The sequence below is a fragment of the Camellia sinensis genome, chromosome 6 (assembly GCF_055761805.1).
Source record: "Camellia sinensis isolate YWXY chromosome 6, ASM5576180v1, whole genome shotgun sequence".
Lineage (NCBI taxonomy): Eukaryota > Viridiplantae > Streptophyta > Magnoliopsida > Ericales > Theaceae > Camellia > Camellia sinensis.
This window is the reverse complement of record NC_138966.1, coordinates 146,710,341-146,731,164: the sequence shown is the minus strand read 5'-3', so window position 1 is coordinate 146,731,164 and position 20,824 is coordinate 146,710,341. Positions and strand designations below refer to the sequence as shown.

General features: G+C 37.2%; 1 long non-coding RNA gene and 1 pseudogene across 2 annotated transcripts in view; one reads left to right on the top strand and one right to left on the bottom strand.

The window, feature by feature from the left end:
- Positions 1 to 13,639, bottom strand: part of LOC114258961 (uncharacterized) — a 76,536-nt pseudogene extending 62,897 nt beyond the window's left edge. Inside the window, exon 1 of the transcript XR_014333276.1 lies at positions 13,143 to 13,639. The product of XR_014333276.1 is annotated as an uncharacterized LOC114258961 (transcript). The remainder of the gene's footprint in view (positions 1 to 13,142) is intronic.
- The window catches only part of LOC145792953 (uncharacterized), a 288,938-nt gene that overhangs the window by 155,897 nt on the left and 112,217 nt on the right, over positions 1 to 20,824 (top strand). The gene's annotated exons all lie outside the window — the stretch shown is intronic.

The window sequence follows — 20,824 nt, the reverse complement described above, 5'->3', positions numbered from 1 at the left end:
TTCATAGCATTGGAGTCTTTCAGAGTTTCCTTCTATCTTTCCTTTCTCCTTCTTGGCTATAGAATTAATTTTGAGTTTATCTTTGCCTTTAGATTTATGAGAATGAGTAGATTCCAAAAGATTAGGATTCTTTTTCAAAAACGATTTTTTAAATTGTTTAACAAAAGCAGCCGTAATCTTGGAATCTATCTCACAATCCTCATCAGAATCCTCTTTAACTTTATGAGCACTACTAAAAGCAATATCTTTTTGTTTCATTTTGAAATTCCTGTGTGCCTCATAAGTTTGGAGATTTCCAACCAACTGATCCAGCTTGAGGTTGTCAACATCTTGAGCCTCCTCAATAGCCGTAACTTTTGGTTGGAACCGAACGGGCAAGGATCTCAAAATTTTCCCCACAACTTTGGATTCTGGAATTTTTTCACCTAAATTGAAGCTGGAATTTACAATGTCACTCAACTTTGCATAAAATTCATCAAAGGTCTCACTATCTTTCATTGAAAGGTTTTCGAAACTCGATGTGAGCCTTTGAAGTTTTGAGCGTTTAACAGAAGGAGTGCCCTCATGAATAGTTTGTAAGATATCCCAAGCCTCTTTTGCGACTTCACAATTGCAAATACGACTAAATTCTTCAGGTGTGACAGCGCAAAAGAGAGAATTGATAGCTTTACTATTCCAGCTACAATTTTGGTAATCAGTTGTGTCCCACTTATCAATTGGTTTGGGGATTGTAACTCCATCAACGGTAATTGTTGGTTCAGTCCACCCATTCATGACGGATTGCCAAACTTTTTCATCAATAGATTTTAAAAAAGATCTCATCCGAGCTTTCCAAAAAGAATAATTGGATCCGTCAAGTAAGGGTGGTCGAACCATAGAATTTCCTTCACGAATTGTATCCATTATCACAAATCAAACAAGATCTCGTTCTAAAAGAATTTTTTTTAAAAAAAATAGAACGACCTGCTCTGATACCAATTGAGAAAATCTAGAAATCCCCTAGATGTTGATTTGTGATTATGTATCAATTTTAAGCAGAATATAACAATCCCAATCAAACAATCAAGACAAAGAAACACAACGATTTAACATGGAAAAAACCACAATTGGACACCTCCAACTGTGATCAAAAAACCACGGGCAACAGCCACAAGACAATCCACTAAGAAGAATTAAAGGAATTACACAGGTATACTCTCAATTACCTAGCGAATCCACAACGCCTAATTGAACCAACCTCTATGTGCCTCTTCCAACTCCATCTTCACCACGGAATTGTCTTTCTGATGAGCCACTCCGGATTCCACCAAAGCTTCAGGCTCGAATTCTTCAGAATCCACAACTGAAGAACAACTCTCTCTTTTGTGTATAACAAACAAACCTTTGATGTATTCTCTTTAAATCATGAGTTGAATACTCAATAAAAACATCAAAGAAACTAGCAAAATATCCCCAGATATAAACTTTAAGAACCAAAAAGAAGATCTGGAGGACTTTTTTCAATATGTCTTAGTTTTGGGAGAAAACCACGTATTTATAGAGAACCAAAAGTAATCCTAGATTGGGAAGAAAACAAACTCCTTGGGAAATCCGGATTCTGAGGCTCACTCGAGCGAAGCTTTTCTGGCTCGAGCGAGGAGTGTATTTTTCATGATTTCTACTAGTGCCTTGGCTCGAGCGACGGATCCTTGGCTCGAGCGAGGAATACGTTCTTTCAGGTTTTTGTATGGACGCAATCCTTGGCTCGAGCGAGAAAGCCTTAGCTCAAGCGAGAATTCCTTGGCTCGAGCGAACATGGGCGGACATGCAATTTTGAAGGCAATTTTGCAATTTGCTTCGGCCGCGAGCGTAATAATCAGCGAAGTGGCAATCTTGAAAGCATTAACATCACAAACTTCTCTGAACGGCACAATTCGGATTGGATTCGCATCTAATAAACTCATAGCCTCACTGAAATAAAAAAGAGCGAATAAAATTACAACTCAAAGGAGTTTTGTCAAACGGGATTGCCAAGAAATAAAACCTAACACCCTATAGTTTAAGTAAAGTGTCACTCTAGTCCCCATAATGGTGGTGCTAAGGCAGTGATGGTGATGGTGGATGTCGTGGTGGTGGTGGTGGTGGTGGTGATGGTGGTGGTGGTAGTGGCGGCGATGATGATGACAACAGTGGTGGTGGCAAAAAAATATTTTGTAAAAAATATTTTTTTGTCGAAACAAATGGAACATCAGTTTGGATAACTTCCTTCTCATCTATATTATCTATGACAATCAACGAATATAAACAAATGGAAAGAACTATAAAATGATAGAATTCTATGAACAATTCTATGAACAATATTCTAAAAGATAGGTTAATAAAATGAGCACTAGCATTTTTAGATTATAATGATGCTCACGATTTTTGTTGACACCAGCATTTTGAGATTATTATTAAATAATAACTACAAAGTAATCTGATAGAGCAATAATCATCTTGTTCAGGTAAGCAAAAATATTTTATCAGTTTCTAGTTACAAACAAACATTGCAATTGAGTTGGAATTGAATTTTCATCCGTAACTGTAAGATTCATTATTCAGCTTTAGTAACCCTTTGGTTTTTCACCTTCCTCTCAAAATATTTTTGAAGAGTGCGCTGTTCCAATATCCAGAAAGGCCCCACTGAGACCAGAACAAGACATTAGGCATATTCTCAACAATCCAATAGTCTTTGCCTTGGTTGGGTTGGGGTTGCATTCTATCTAAGAATTCTTTCGGCATATCAATAAATGCAAGAGTTTTGAGTTTTTGGAGGTGGCGGATGCCAGAGGGTACCTCTTTTAGTTGCGGGATAGGCCCAATCCTTAGCTCTTTCAAGAAGAGGCAATGATCCTTCCTCTATTATCACCAAATTCAATCCCTCCAATTCAAGGAGATCTAGTTGCTTAAGTTTTTGAAAACTTCCAACCTCAAAATACAATTGCTCCCCATCACATGCATTCCAAAGATGAAGATGTTCTAAACTAGGCAAGGCTTGAAGGGCTTTTAGTGGATCATTGGACAAACCTAAATGCAATAGAGATAATTTGACTAGATTTTGAAGTTTTAGGATCCAGTCAGGCAACTTCTCTAAACGTCAACCCAAGTTGAGACGTTGAAGATATCCAGAATCTCATCATCACTTAATGTTGCTACCTTCAAATATTTAAGGTAATTCATCTTCTTAATGGTGGCACATAGAGCCCTCCCATGTTCCCTTCTCAATTTCGTCATGCCCAACTTCCTTAACTGCATCAAATTCCTAAGCTCTTCAATTAGGCTGAGCCCATCATGATTTGTTTCCATATGCCACAACTTTTGCAGCTCCTGTAAATGCCCAATCCCTCCCTGTATCCTCACTCAATATCCACTATCTTCGCACATCCATAATTATGATAATAGGCAAGAAGATGTCGCAACTTATGAAGCCTATTGATATCAATTGTTAGCTCACTCAAGGGGGAATATTTCAAATCTAAAGTCAATAAATTGTGCAAATTACGTATGGACTTTGGAATTATCTGCACTTCTGTTCACCTTACACTTAGGTACCACAAAAAATATAGATTTCCTACTTGTTCATGAAATTGATCCAAAGGAGCACCCTCAAGATCTAGTACATTCAAAAGCTTGAAATTTGCAGCTAGTGTACGCAATAAGGGCTTCTTTGGCAACTTGCCCACTTCAAAAAGAAAAAAGGAATGAACTGGTTATTTACCACTGCTTTCCATAACCTTTTCCACACTGTAATAATGCATATGCATAGACAGCCGGCAAGTTTTGCCATTGAAACTTGAATTCTCTTCTATCAAAAGTTGACAGAAACTAAACTCCTTAGACATGGAGAGAATAAGCTCATGCAGTAGAATATTTACCCGACAGTATTTAAGTGCATCATGTACCTGGTACTCTGTAACTACTCTTCTATAAAGTTTTGACTCTGACACTTGAACTAAGCGTCTTTGGGTCAGCTTATTCAAATATGCTTTTGCAACTTCTTCTAATGTTGTGCCTTGTTTCTCTTCAACTAAACGCTCAGCTATCCACAACCGAATCAGTCTTCCATGTGTGATAGAGTACTTTTCCAGTATTATGCCAAAGTAAAATGAACATGATTTGAGGTGGTGAGGCAAATCTTGATAACTCAACAACAAAATTCATTTTAGGATTGTAAGAAAAGGATTCCTTTCTAACTCAGTGCCCATGGTATCATAAAATTTTTGCCGTTCAGATATAACCTTCTTTTTGGTGGACAAGAGACCACCTATTACCACGATTGCAAGTGGCAATCCTTCACATTTTCTAACAATTTTAAGTGATTCTTTCTCCAACTCAGGGGGACAAACCCCAAAGTCTCGTCGGAAGGCTTTCTTGCAAAAGAGTTCCTAAGCCTTCTCTTCAGATAGGGATTGAAGCTTGTGGACATGATCTATTGAAGTTTCTTTGCAAAAAGCAGCGACCTGTTCATTGCATGTAGTGATAATTACCCTATTGCATTTGCTATTTTTGGGTAAAGCATGTCTTATGTATTCCCAAAAGCCAGTTTTCCATACATCATCAAACACAATGAAGTAGCTCTTTTTGTATAAATATCCTCTTAGCTGGCCAATGAGTGAATCAATTCCCTCATCAGGTAGAGAAAGAGCATCATTTCCTGATAGCTGCCCTATCATTGTTTTGAGGCGCTCCTCTAGTTTGTATGATTGAGAGACACAGATCCACACACTGCAATCGAAGTGCGTAGCTAGTTCTTGGTTGTTGTAAACATTTTTCACAAGAGTAGTCTTGCCAATTCCATGCATACCAACCACCGAGATCACTGCTTGTGATTGATCTTCTTGTGCCAGCAATCTGCCTATCAGTTTCGTTCAAAAAAAAAATAAAAAAATTTGCCTTATCAGTTCATATTTAGGAGATTCAATGCCAACGATTTCATCATCCTCTATGTAAAGGGAATCCACTAAAGGGGCATGCCACAACTTCCTGGTGATACTACTTCTGTGATTGTTATGTTCTAGGAAAGTAGTCAATCTATTTGTGATCTCATCGATTCTAGCTTTGATGTCTTTGATATGAGAAGCAATCTTATGTCATTGCTTTAGTATAGTGATCCATCGTGTGACTTTATGAAAGAAACTGATGAAAAAACCAAATCGTTGAGCATGTTTTGCCAAGACAAGTATGTGTTCATCGATAACGTCTTTTATATGATAAGCAACTTCTCTTACTTGTTTCACCCATATTTTCACACCCTCATCTCCTGCTTCTGCTCTTGAATCTGCATCTTTTAAGAAAAACTGTATGCGCTACAATTCATCTTTGAAACAAAAAATTTCCTTCTAGACACCGCTCAACAACACTACTTCATCAACTAACAATGGTGCCAAATATTGAATAACAGAGCCTAATGCACTTTCTGCCATTACTTCTCCATGCACTGCAATGAACACAAAAGCGTGGATACAAGCTCCATAAATTTGACATAACTATACCATATCTTTTTTCATAAAGTTTAAAACAAAGAAAATAATAAAAATAATACAAATAGTGTGAATACAATGATAATAAGTGGTGGCCCATCCATTAGACAAATTAGACAACCAACTGCCTAAGGCATCATATTTGAGAAGGCTCCAAACTTTTAAAATCCTTAATGATATATGTACTATTCTATAAAACAAAAATTGTTAAAAGCAAGATAAATTTCAAAAAAAAATTTGATATTTCTCCTAGCCTAAAAATAAAGTTGATGAGCCTTATATACTCAAACCATAATTTATTTATTTATTTTCTTTCTTCCCTTTCTATATCTGCACTAGATTCACTGTTTTACCCAGTTTGACCATTGTGTGAATGTTGATTCCTTCAGCGGAGTTGATTGTGAGAATAGTAGTGTTCGTTTTCCTTTTCCTTTTAGGATTAGGAATTAGTGTTAGTGTTCTATATCTAATAGCATTCTCTATCAGTGGTGTATTTTGTTTAGGATTAGGATTTAGCATTCTATATATTTGTGTGATGTATTCTTTGTTCAAAGCAATCTAATATACAGTTTTGTTTAGAAAACTTACATGCTATCAGAGCTAGGTTCGAAACCCTAGCCCTCTCTGGTTCGACTGGTTTGTCACCATCGGAGTCGCAACTTTTTTCTCTCCAGACTCGCGAGGGTTCGAAACCCTAGCCCTCTCTGATTCGTCTCACAAGGCCTCTCTCTTCCTCACAATCTCTGTCTGATTCGATTCGCAGCCATCTACTTCGGCTCTCTGGTTAATTTGGTTCGTCTGCTTCTGTGCTTCGCGATCTCTGTCTGAGATCTTCGCGAGCTCCGTCTGAAGATCGATCTCAGCTTTAGTGTTCGTTTTCCTTTGTGCTTCGCGATCTCTATCTGAGATCTTCGCGAGCTCCGTTTGAAGATCGATCTCAGCTTCAGTCTCTCTCTCTCTCTCTCTCTCTCTCTCTCTGCTTCGCGATCTCTGGGCTTCAACTTGGCTATTTCTATTTAAGACCCTATTTCAGGAATATTGCACTCAAGCCCCATACTTGTGTGTTTATTACAAACTTTGTTTTATTACAATGTCGGATACTAAAATCCAAGCCATCAAATGTAAACTCAGTGGTGGCAATTGTGCCTATTGGGCCAGTGTCATGAAGAATTTTCTTCTTGGTCAAAAAAAATGGGGCTATGTTTCTGGTTCTGCTCCTCGTCCATCGGACCCGAAGGTAGAAGGGTATCTGTCTTCTTGTGACACTTGGGATTGTGATAATGCTCAAGTTCTACCCTGGTTTCATAATTCTGTGGATGACCGTATTGGAACGATATTTTCCAAGTACAGTACTGCCAAGGAAGTGTGAGATTATTTACTCGGTGTTTATCAGCAGTCTAACTTTGCCAAGCGGTATGAGTTGGAAACAACTATTCAGAGTGCTCGTCAGCGGGATCAAACTATTCAGGACTTTTATATTGAGATGACAGGTCTCTGGGATCAGTTGGCTCTTATGGAACCACCTAATCTCAAGATACTAGACGCTTATATTGTGTTTTGGGAACAAGGTCGTTTAGTCCAGTTCTTAACAGCTCTCTCCCCTCAATATGAGGCTATTCGAGGTGGCATCCTTCACCGATCTCCTCTTCCCTCTGTGGATGCTATTATTCGTGAACTCCTCTCTGAGGAAACCTATCTTAAGACGACCAGTCAGACTTTGCCTCCTTCTGTGTTCTTGGCTCCTACCAAGCCGCCCTTGTTATCAACCCCTCCTCCTTATCAGCTTTAGGCCACTGCGAAACCCAAGAGAGGACCATTAGGGCCAGATGAATGTGCTTTCTGGCATCAGAGGGGTCACTGGAAGAACAATTGTCCCAAAAAGGGACGTCAGCCTGCTCCGTCTTCTCAGACACAGTTCTGCGATCCTACTTCGGGTACTTTCCGACCTCTTACTGCTTACACTGCATCTACTCTGGCTCCCGATCCTGACTTGGCTTCCCTGAGTGCTCAGGTTGCACAACTTTAGCATATCCTGTCCACTTCTCAGTCATCCCCATCTGCCTCCACTCTTACCTCTCTTCATTCAGGTTTGCTTGGGTCCTCTTCAAGTATCCCTTCTTTTGTTTGGATTTTGATTCTGGTGCCTCTCATCATATGACTCCTCACATTTCCTTACTTCAAAATTGTAATCCCCCACCCGTTCCTATTACTATTAATACTGTTAATGAATTTGGTATGTCTGTTCTATCTGTTGGGTCTGTCTTACCCTCTGCCATGTCTGCCGTTACTATTCCTTCTGTTTTTTATGTTCCTCAGTTATCTGTCAGTTTATTATCTATCAGTCAACTTGTTGCGTCTGGTTTTGATGTTATCTTTTCCTCTTTCTGTCTGTTGTGTGCAGGATCGGGTGTCCAAGAAGCAGATTGGGACTGGCCGTAGAATTGGAGACCTCTATGTGGTCGAAAGCTTGCATCTCCCCTTATCCACCTCTCCAGCTGCACTTTCCTTATTTCAATTAGATTCTCAATCGAGTCAGTTTTACTTATGGCACTCTCGCCTCGGCCATTTGTCTGTTGACCGCTTACGGTCTTTAGCTCAGTCAGGGTTGATGGGTAAAGTTTCTCCTAGTCAAATTGATGAATGTCGGGAGTGTAAACTTGCTAAAATGTCAGCCTTACCATTTAATAAAAGTACCTCTATTTCTGTTTCTCCTTTTTCTCTTGTACATACTGATGTCTGGGGACCCTCTCCTATTCTTACCAAAGGGGGTTCTGCAAATTATGTGTCTTTTATTGATGACTGCACCCGTTACACTTAGGTTTATCTTATGACTCATAATCTGACTTCTACCAGATATATCGTACCTTCCAGTCTATGGTCACTGCACAGTTTGGGTCTACTATTAAATTGTTGCGGTCTGACTTGGGTAGGGAATACTTTAAAACTGAATTCTATGAATACTAGGCCAAATTGGGTACTATTCACCAAACTTCTTGTACTGATACACCTACTTAAAATGGTCGAGCTGAGCGTAAACACCGTCATCTCCTTGAGACAGCTAGGTCTCTCCTTCTCTCTACCTCCGTTCCGGCTCCGTTTTGGGGTGAGGCAGTTCTTACTGCTGTTTTTCTTCTCAACTGTATGCCTACCCCTCTTCTTTCTAGTCGGTCTCCTTATGAGGCTCTGTTTTCTCAAACTCCTAATTACTCCCTCTTTCGTGTGCTTGGGTCGGCTTGTTTTGTCCTTTTACCCCGTAAAGATCGAACTAAACTTAGTGCCCGATCTGTCCTATGTGTCTTTTTGGATTATAGTCTCACTCAGAAAGGTTATCGTTGTTATGACCCTGTTTCTCGTCGCCTTTATGTCTCCCTCCATGTTGCCTTTCTCGAACGTCTATCTTACTTTTAACTTCCTCCTCTCACCGCCTCTGTTTCCAAAGAGGATTTGGTTCATATTGATTCATTTCTTCTGAGGTTCCGTCTGATGAGTACATCTCCACAGTTACTCCTTAGCTTATTCCATCTTCTCCTCCTACTTCACCTCTGGCTGCTTTTCCTCCTTCGGCCTCTTCTCCTTTTCCATTGTTAGTTTATTCTCGTCGCAAGGCTCCTCCTCCACCAGTTGTCTCTACCCCTACTGCTGATCCTCTTGTTTTTGACGACTCTGATCCTGCTGCACACCGATATCCTCCTCGAGCGCGCCATCCTCCAAACAAGTTGGGTTGGTCTAATACTTGTTTTTTTGCTTCCTATCGTACCTTTTTGTTTGCTATTCACTCTTTTGTAGAGCCTCAGTCTTACAAGGAAGCCTGTTAGGATCCTCATTGGGTTCAAGCTATGGAGGATGAGTTGTTTGCTCTATAGAAATCTAGTACATGGGAGTTAGTTCCTTTGCCTGCTAGTAGGAATCTGGTTGGTTGCAAATGGGTCTACAAAGTCAAGACTCATTCTGATGGTTCTCTTGAGCGCTACAAAGCTCGTCTGGTTGCCAAAGGTTTCTCCCAGGAATATGGTATTGATTATGAGGAGACGTTTGCTCCTGTTGCCAAGATGACTACTGTCCGTACTTTGATCTCTGTTGCTGCTATTTGTTCTTGGCCTCTTTATCAGATGGATGTTAAGAATGCTTTTCTTAATGGCCATCTCACTGAGGAGGTTTACATGCGTCCTCTCTCTGGTCTTCACCATTCCGCTGGCCAAGTTTGTCGTCTTCGGCGTGCTCTGTATGGTCTAAAGCAGTCTCCTCGTGCTTGGTATGATCGCTTTCAGACTGCTGTTACCAAGCTTGGATTTCATCCTGCTTCTGACTCTGCTTTATTTCTGAGACATACCTCGACTGGTTTTGTTACTCTCTTACTATATGTGGATGATATGATTATCACTGGCTCTGACTCTACTGCTATCTCTGAGGTCAAACAGCATCTTTTTTGCACCTTCGAAATGAAGGATTTGGGACCATTACGGTATTTTCTTGGTATTGAAGTGGCTTCTTCTCCCAAGGGTTACTTTCTATCCCAAGCTAAGTATGCCAACGAGGTTATCCATTGTGCCAGACTTACTGACACTAAGCTTTCTGATACCCCCATTGAGCTTAATGTGAAGCTTAACACTACTGATGGTGTTCCTCTGGCCGATCCTACATTATATCACGAACTTGTGGGTTGTTTAGTCTATCTGATAGTTACTTACCCTGATCTTGCATATGCTGTCCATGTGGTCAGTCAGTTTGTTTCTGCTCCTCACTCTACACATTGGGCTGCTTTGCTTCGAATTCTTCGCTATCTTCGTAGTACTATCTTACAGGGCTTGCTATTCTCTTCTACTTCTTCGTTAGATTTGGTGGCCTATGTTGATGCTGATTGGGCTGGTGATGTTAATGATCGTAAATCTACTTCTGGTTTCTATATGTTTCTTGGCAATTCCCTGATTTCTTGGAAAAACAAGAAACAAACTGTTGTTGCCCATTCTACTGCCGAAGCTAAATATCGTGCTATGGCTCATGCTACTGCTGAAATTGTCTAGCTTCGTGGTCTCTTATCTGACTTGGGTGTCCCTCAGTCTTCCCCAACCTCTCTCTATTGTGACAACCGCAGTGCTATTCAAATTGCTCATAACACTATCTTTCATGAACGGACAAAACATATTGAGATTGATTGTCATTTCATCCGTCAGCATCTACAATCTGGCATTATCTCGCTTCCTTTTGTTTCTTCAACTCTGCAACTTGCTGATTTCTTCACCAAGACTCACACCATTGCTCGATTTCAATTTTTTCTTGACAAACTCTCAGTGTTTTCTGCTCAAACACCTTGAGTTTGAGCGGGGGTGTGAGAATAATAGTGTTCGTTTTCCTTTTCCTTTTAGGATTAGGAATTAGTGTTAGTGTTCTATATCTAATAGCATTCTCTATCAGTGGTGTATTTTGTTTAGGATTAGGATTTAGCATTCTATATATTTGTGTGATGTATTCTTTATTCAAAGCAATCTAATATACAGTTTTGTTTAGAAAACTTACATTGATATCCCATTAGCATAAGCTATGAGACCAGTATATGCAATCATTGCCCCATTGTCAATACAGTACCTGTCATCAGTTGCAGACAACTTTCCACCCCTCTTGGAGCACATGATTCTCATCATCTCTTGCAAGCGCTCATTGCAGCCTACACCACCAACAATAAGACATCTTTCTTGCCACAGTGTGCCATTGCCCGTTCAGTAATCTCCACAAGCATTAGAAACACAGTTTCCTAAAACAATTTATATTGTATGTGGAAATTGAGCCACAATTAGATCACGTAAATATTCAACACACACTTGTAATTTACAAAAAACAGCTATACCAAATTACCAACTAAATTTTTATCACCACAAATATGCATTATTAAAAATTGGAAGCATTCCAAATGATTACCTGAAGAGAATATCATAAATCTGCAGGGGTGTATTCATTATTTTTTAGCTTTTCCTCAGCAGTGGCTTCAAGGTAACTTAATATTTCACTAAACAAAACATCCATTCCTTTCACAACAAGCTGATAAAGAAAGGAAAAAAAAAAAAAAGATAAGTCAGACAGAAAGCATTTATTCATCACGTCATTTCAAGAACATTCTGAAGGCTATCTGAGAAATTTTAAGAATATATCTAGAACGAAAGTTAAGTATAAAAGTAAACCAAGGTTCCAGAGAGAACCTTTATAAATGGGAGGTGATGAAATGTGTAACAAATCTCATAGATATAATCTAAACTTACCCGAAAAAAATATAAACTTACACATCAATCATGTATTATCAATCCAGAGCTATGTTAAAATATAGAAAAACAAAAACAAAGATATGAAGATATAATAAAAAATGTAGTTAAACATATTTCTTTAAAAATAATAAGAACTAATCAAATAAGATAAAGGTAAGACTAAATATATTGGTGAAAGTTAAATCCGGCAAAGTTAAAACCCACATGTAGAGCATCTATTAGCTTTGTTGAACAAGAACTTAAAAAACAAGTACCTGACTTGAACCTCGCACTAAATTCACCAATATTTACTGCTCACTGATGACACTCAAAATAGTATATAATAATTAAATAATAAAACTCAACTCAACACAACAAAGTCAACATTGAAACCCTTTAAGGTAGATTTCATCTTTAGCCTTCAATCAACTCCATCTAAAGGCATATCCTCTCATAAATCCTTGGCAACTATTTCTTTATCATAGGCCCAATTGATGTTCATTTTGGCCTTCCACTTATTCTTTTAGCAGAAAACTGAGAGGAAGGATTGTGTATGGAGGATAGAAAAGAAAGGGAGGGAAAGGAAAAATCACCTCACCCTTTATCTATTTGGTTAAGCAAGAAGGAAAGAAAAAGAAATAAAGACTACTAACTGCTTGTTTTCATTTTCTCTTACAAATGAAGACAAGGGTGTTATATAGCTGACTACAATGGCCTAACAACCACCAAATTCCTACCTTCAACAAAGTTCATAAAATGGTACAAAATAAAATATCTTCTTTAAGAGAAATGTTAGGGATCATGAAAAAAATTTCATGCAAATGATCATGAAAGATTTATGACCCTTAGATTACTTTGATTAGTTTGTGGTACTTTATTCCAAGTGTAATCCAAAGGTCACAAATCTTTCATGATCATTTTCATGAAAGACTTTTCATGATACCTAGCATTGCTGCTTCTTTAAAGATTAAGAAAATTATCAAAGAGTCTCAAAGCCTCATTTGCAGTTGTCTTTGTCTGTCTTTTGTCTTTTGAGAAGGCAGGGGGGAAGAGGATACCAAAATCAAGCTATACAACATTGGAAGATCAGAACTGGCAAGCCATATCCACAATTTATTCCAGTACAGTGCAGGCTAGACAAGTATGATCTCAAACACAATGCAAAACTGATTCACAGTAAGAAATAAAGTTTGCTCAAACAATCGACACAGAACAGATCAATAAAAAAAAACATGCAAACTTCTATAGTACATGTAAAACGCCAAATAGCAGCTCAATTAATTTTTTTGTGTTCTGCAAGTTTTAATACATTTCAACACAATAACCTATAAAAGATATGACTATTAATGGACAGTCTCTGTGTCAATTTACCACTGATAAAGGTTAAGGAAACTTGCTTCCAATTGCATACCTACTCAATGTTGTACCCAGGGTTCGGATCATTAGACAGAGTTAGAACCCTCGCAAACCGGTCCAAGCAATTCCCAACAGTAATATCTATAGTCTCACCAAAAATCCGATACCGCCCCTCGCTATATGCAATCATCTGTGTGTTACCACCACTTATATAGCGCAACAAGGTCATCTGCTCCAGTGACAACCCTTTCCTTATCAACATGAGAGCAACACAATGATTTACTGCAACAATGGGTTTCTTCCAAAGCTGTGAAGGAACCCAAACAACAACAGCAGCAACTTGTACTGGTGCACCCATGCCTGGTCCTCTAGTGTAACAAAGACAGTCGATGCCATTTGGGGTTATCTACTCAATCTCGGGGAAGGAATCCCTGCCCTGGTGGGGAAACAGAGGTGTGTGTGTCTTGGGTTTGATAAAATTGAGCCATTAAGGGTCTCACAACCCCAACACCAATCTTGTTGGCTGACCCCTAGAGCTATCATCTTCTTCATCTTTTAAGAATAATATTAATATGCCTGACTCAAATCCAACATCTTCAAATTAGGTTGATAATTTTAATTGAAATTATATATTCCTATTATTTCGGAAGACAACAGGAATACATGATTATTCTGAACTTGTCTCCAAGAGATGATTCCAAATCTAACTTCTTCAATTAGATTAAGAATTATTTATTTATTTATTTATTTATTATCTAATTTGTGAACAAGCTAATTTTAAAAGGAAATTGATTTGTAAAACAAAATTTTTATAACTAAAGCCCATCTAGAGTTACGTGGCAATGGCATTTTTATAATTATGAGCCACAAGTGCTTCGGCTTGAAATGAAAAAAAAGAAAGAAAAAAGAAAAAAAGAAAAGTCTCATTCTAAACAAAAATAATTAACCAAAAACAGCAAATTAAATATTAAAAGAGAATTTAGGGGTGAAATCAGTTCAGTCCAAGTGCTACTTCATTCCCACCTGATGGAAGGTTTCGGTTTTTCATTATTCCCACCTAATTGATTGATTTGGTCTGGTTGTTTTTTTCAATAGACAGTGAAAACTATTGCTACAATACAACCTCACCAAAAAAACAAAACAAATATCAACAGTTGTATCAAAACAAAACATGAACAACATTTAGAAACAATCCTATCTATAAAAAAAAAAAGAAAAAAACAATGACACACTGAGTTTTGCTTAATATATGCTCATGTGGACAAGTCTGGGTAAATTTTAGGGAAAAATTTGGGCTTAGGGTTTCAAATAATTAAGGCTTTTCTAAATTTTTTTATATTGTCTGAAAATTGAATCTTTTATTATTTTGTTTTTGGTGAACTTTTTAATATTTTAAGTAATTTTTTTACTTTTTAGATATGCCTACCTAAAAAATAAAATAAATAAAATATTTGCGATAAAATATTTAAAAAAATCAATAAAGACATGAAAATATATATATATATATATATTTGGTATTTTGTGAATTTTTTTAAGATTTTGTTTCACAATATTATATTTTTTAAGTATATTTATATTAGGTGCAACAAAAAATTTGTTTGAAATATTAAAAATATTTACTAAAAACAAAAAATATAAAAAAATAAAAGCACAATTTTTAGAAAATCAATCAACACCAAAACAAGGTGGTTTAGTGGTTTTTCAAGAAAGAAAAATGATCCGGACCCCCTTTTCCCCACCCTGTTGACCCCCTCTTCCTCTGATTGGTCAGATTTTTATTTTTTTTTTTTTCTTCTTCTCCTCCAATCACCACCCGCCACGTGTGTGGGGTAGTGAGGTGGTGATTGGAGGGGTCTCAATCACTCCTCTTCAAGAAATTAGAGCTTAAAAAATGATCGGTTTCTTTCCGGTAGCGAAAGAGAGGCATGAAAAAGATATTAATTGACATTGACAAATTTGTAAAACTTTTTCTCTCTCTAAGAAAGTGACCATTGGAGAGAAAGCTGGTGAGCATGGAAAAACAACAGAGGAACAAGATCATCTTGACCGGAGCAACAAGAAGGTCAAGGATGCTTCAAACCCAAAAATGGAACTATTGGAGAGTCAACTACAATCATATGAAAGGGAAGATGATCAAATGGAAGAAGGGGCAGAGGAACAACCTGGAAGAAAGGGAGAAACCACTTAGGCCTGTAAATGGATCGGATTCAGATCGGATCTGTCAAAATCCGAATCCGATCCGATTATGTCAAACCCGAATCCGATCCGAATCCGTTTAGTCTATATCCGATTATAGATATCCGAATCCGAATCCGATGATTTCGGATATCCGATTCGATCCATTTATTTATTTATTGAGCTACAATTTTATATAATTTGAAATTTTTTTTTCATTTTGTGTTTTTTTTCATTCAAATTGAGAATACTCGGATCGGATTATCGGGTTATCGGGTCGGGTCGGATTTTTGCAGATTCAATCCATTTAGTAAATGGATTAAACGGATTCGGATTATCGGGTTATCGGATCGGATTTTTTGTAAACGGATTCGGATTATCGGATCGGATTCGGGTTAAATCCGATCCATTGACAGCCCTAAAACCACTAATAGTAATGGTAATATACCCAGCCAAGAGCATGAAAGGACCTTCAAACAGGCCCTATTGAGATCCAGATTTAATGAAAATGAGAGGGAAAGAAATTTTGATTGTGATGCACCAAATTTATCCTCGGATGAGGAAATGGATAATGATGATGATACAGGGGAATGAATGATAGTCTCCGGAAATGGGTCTAACCCAGTTATGAAAACACCCTCTGGCTTGTTGAAGAAGGTCAGAGAATCGTGGAAGAAGTGTCTAATTATGAGGTTGCTGGGTAAAGATATTGGGTATAATTTATTCGTCACTCGGAGGAGAAAACTATGGGGACAACAAACAGATTTTGAAGCGTTAGACATCGGGAATGGGTTCTTCATAGTTAAATTCGAGTTGCTGTAGGATTACTCCAAAGTTTTTGCAGGAGTACCATGGGTGGTAATGGATCATTATGTAACTGTGCGTAAATGGCAACATGGTTTTAAATTGGATGAGGCCAAGGAAGACACAACTGCAATTTGGGTCAGATTTCCAAATTTGCCAATAGAATACTACGATGAAAAGTTGCTCCATCATATTGTGAAAGCTTTGGGCATACCCCTGAAGATAGACATAAACACGGCCATGGCTGCAAGAGGGAAGTATGCTAGGATCTGTGTGGAAATGGATCTGCGAAAGCCACTGATCTCATATCTAACAATAGGTAAATATAAATATGTGGTTGAATATGAACATGTGCATCTACTTTGCTTCTCTTGTGGAAGAGTGGACCACTGGAAAGAAAAGTGCACTGAATATCCAATGATCTTACCGGAGAAAATGAATCAGAACAATACCGTTGCACAACTGAGCATAACAAATGGGCTAGGTCCATCAAATACCAAGGGGCAAGGAAATAGAAAAGAGCTGAATGAAACAAGTAAAAAAGGAACAGCACCTAGCAGAAGAAGGAAAACCAAACAGGCCAAACCCAAACAAAGAACATCCCAGCATAGAGGTAACAGATTTGAAGTTCTTCAAGAAGAACAAGCCCAACCAGATAGCTTGAATACCTAAAATTAAATTAACAAGCTCAACCAGATAGCTCGAAAATTAAATTAACACTGTAGGAATTAATAGTGTAATATTCCCTATTCTATATTGCATTGTGCAAAACCAATGATAAAACTACATTTCTCTAAAATAAAGAAATGATGAATATTCACAACTTTTTCATGGGAAATTCTATTTTCACACACTTGATTAGCTGATTAGCTCAGTGCACATTTTTTCTCAATACATGCACCTATTAATTTATTTATTGATTAATTTTTTCAATCCACACACTAAAAATTACAATTACATCCTTCACTCATAATTATTGTACACAAACCACTTAACCTTCCTTTCCACACACTTTTGATTTACCCAACTTTCACATTTGCAGGGCCACCCACAGTGAAACCAATAACTCCCACAGTCACAGTCATAGTCACTGCCATTGCCACTGCTATGCAAGCCCGGCCCTGAGGGCAGGCCAAAGAGGCCTGCGCCTTGGGCCCCTAGATTTGGGCTGAAAATAGGGCCCCAAAATATTATTTTTGTTTTAGATATAAAAAACAATCCAAATATAATAAGCCCAATTGAATGTAGGGCCAAAAAAAAAAAGAACGCATATCATAATAGAGGCCCAATGAACATGGGCCCCAAAAACGTGAAACACATCAGGATATACCCACCTGAGCAGAATGAATTCACATGGGTCTTTGCATATTTGATGATCTAAAACAAAAAAAATCCAAATATAATAAGCCTAATTGAATGTAGGCCCAAAAAAAAAAAAAAAAAAAATATCATAATAAAGGCCCAATGAACATGGGCCCCAAAAACGTGAAACACATCAGGATATACATACCCACCTGAGTAGAATGAATTCACATGGGTCTTTGCATATTTGATGAAACACATCTTTGAGAAGAATGAAACACAGCACCTGGACTGCTCTCTCTTTTCTTGCATTGGACTGATGAAGATGAAACCGTGAGTCTTCAGTCTTCTCCTCTCCTCCATATTTGACGGAAGCTGAGCATTAATTATTTTGGGCATCAAAACCGTGAGTCTCTCTCTCTCTCTCTCTCTCTCTCTCTCTCTCTCTCTCTCTATGTATATATATATATATATCACATTTAAATGGATGAAGTTTTTGCCCTAATTTTTTCCCTAATTTGTTGCCCTAATTTTCCTCTTAATTTCTTACCCTATATAATTTGTTCTTTAAATTAGAAAATTACCTAATTTATGTGCTTTAATGAAAGTCTATAATTTTTGTTGTGCTCTAATTCTGAAAGCATATTATTTGCAGAGATCAGTGATTGTGAATTTCTGTGGATTTGTGATTATATAGAGTAGTCATGCCTCCTAGGAAGTATATTTCTGAATGTGAAAAAAAGAAAAAGAAGCAGAAATTAAAAAAATTTATTCAATCTCAATCGGGAGCACTTAATAAATTTTTTGGTAGCAAGAAACAAATAGAAAGTTCATTTATCCATCAACTTTTTTTTTTTTTTCAATGTGAGAAAAGGCCCCATTTCCGAAGGTCGCCTTGGGCCCCCTAAATCTCAGGGCCGGCCCTGCTGCTATGGCTTGAGTTCTCCAAGCTTCACGGAGATCACTTCTCTCTTCTTACAGAACCCTAATGCCTCAGTTTCTACAACAGCAATTTTCTCGCCAACCAAACAAACACATACCCAATTTTCTCGCCCAGTCTTGGACCCAAATGTCAACCGACACCCCCCAAAAATCACCCTTTGAGTCCAACATCATCAGGATACTCCGCAATGAGATCCAATACCAGTCTAAATACGCCTCTCCCTGCTTGGTAACCTTCCTCCCTTTTGTTTGGTTCCTGAGAAAGTAGAATGACAAGAATAACAAATTTTAGACGATTTATGGTTTTGAGGACCCAATGTTTCTTTTTTGTTTTCTAGTTTTGGGTTTCTAAATGTTCTTATTAATTTGGATTCTTTATCTAGATTTTGTTATTTTGCATAAAAATAAAGGAATTGGAAGATAATATAATGGTTTATAGTGAATTGATTTTACATTCCTAGTAAATTGAATTAGCTGAACCAGTTAAATAGTAAATTGAATATGTTATAGGTACGTGTTTTATGGGTTAAGAAATGAAAAGAGAAGAGGGAAATTTTGAAAAAAAAAACAAAAACAAATAGAATTTGATCTTAGATAATGCGAATTTATGTTGTAATTTAATGAAAATCTGAACTCCACTTATTCAAAGTGACAACAATGGAAAAATTATGATTTTTTTTTTTTAACTCAAAAAGTAAACATTGAGATTTTTTTGTTCTTAAAAGATGTGTACAGAGAATTTTTTCATATAATATTATGAGTGTTGTTGGATATCTATTATGGTAATTTTAATTTAAGATATAATTGTCATTAAATTAAAATTTCATTAAGTGTGTGTCTTGAGTTAATTAGATGTGTGGAAATAGAATTTTCCCTTTTTCACTTGTCGTGATTTTATATTAAAATGCAAAGGGCTCATTTGGCAACACGACTTTTAAGCTGTTTATTGGTTTATTAATTTATTTGGGTTATAATATCTCTCTATTTTTTTACACACCTTTTCATAATAAACAAAAAAATAAGCTTATCAAGCATACTCAAAACAATCCAAATTTTGATCCAAATGAATTAAGTACTCTAATTATCTAGATTTTCTTATTAAATATAAGTTTTGTTGCCTTTATTAGTGTTGTGGAAGGTAAAAATCTTTTCCACAGGTGTCACGACCCAAACCCGTCCCTATAGATTTAGCGTCGTAACCGGCCAGTAATCCTTGGATTACCAAAGGCCTCTAAACAGACTAACACATTTTAAGGGGCCGCGAAAGCAGATATATAAAACATACATAGTCCATTAAGCTATGTAGACATACATGGGACAGTAAATTTAAACCTTTATATATAAACCCACATATGATGTCATGTACATCGTACATCGTTATTAACATAACACAAAAGAACTATTCACTTAAAACAAACAAAAGTCTTAAACTTAATCCACAAAACTTGACCACTGACTCTTTCCAAAACCTCCTTGGGAGGCACAAAGGTTGGTCGACAAACCAAAAGTCCAGGCGGTCATCATTGAACCTGATCGTGCGCATGGTCACCTACATACATAAATATTATAGTGAGTTGGAGCCCAAAGAATAATAACAGAGTAAAGATTTTAATGAATGATGTCCATAACAGATTCAGAAATCAAATTCTAGATAAATCAGAAACATAATCATATTCATATTCAAATCATGCGTGGTACATCCATTAGCGTTAACAATTCACATTGGTCATTCATATCAAGTTATTAAGTTCCATAATGGAACATCAGGTACCGGGTATCATATAACATACGTAGGCCACGGTATTGTTTTTCCCGGGCAAGGGTCTGATGCCACAAGATTGTTTCCCCCGAACGAGGGCCTCATGCCACGATATTGTTTCCCCACAATTAACGTATAATCCATGATTAAGAATGCTAAGGTTTAAGAACGAGAACATGCGTTAATTGTGCATTTTGTATGTGTTTTGCATTCCTATCTGTTAATCATAGGAATATCTGTGTAGAATTTTGCTTTGTTCTGTTAATTGAAAGCCTTATCGGCCACCAATCATGAGATTGACTAAGTTTGTGTGTTATTTAGAATTTTTAGAATTTTCTGGTAAGTTCCATTAGACTTCGATTCGGAATCAAATAATTAGAATAAATTAATTATTAAGTTGGATCAGCTTTGCTCTAATCACAAGTAATTAGCCTAAGCTAATCAAGCATATAAATAGGCCACTTATAGTTGAGTAGACTCATTCCTACCGTCATCTTGAGCAACAAAACGTGAGGGAGAGAGAGAATTGGAGTGAGAGCAACAAGTTAGAGAAGACTTGGAGGATTTGACTTAGAAACTCACACAATTAGCCAACTAGAGTTCAATTAAGCATCTAAGGTAAACAATCAAGCCTCTAGTCTTGTAATTTAATTGGTTAGTGCATGCATTCAAAGAAATTGGGCAATGAGATGCATGAATTGAACTAAGAAAGTAGTAAAGAAGAGCATCTCATGCATGAATACATAATTCTCATA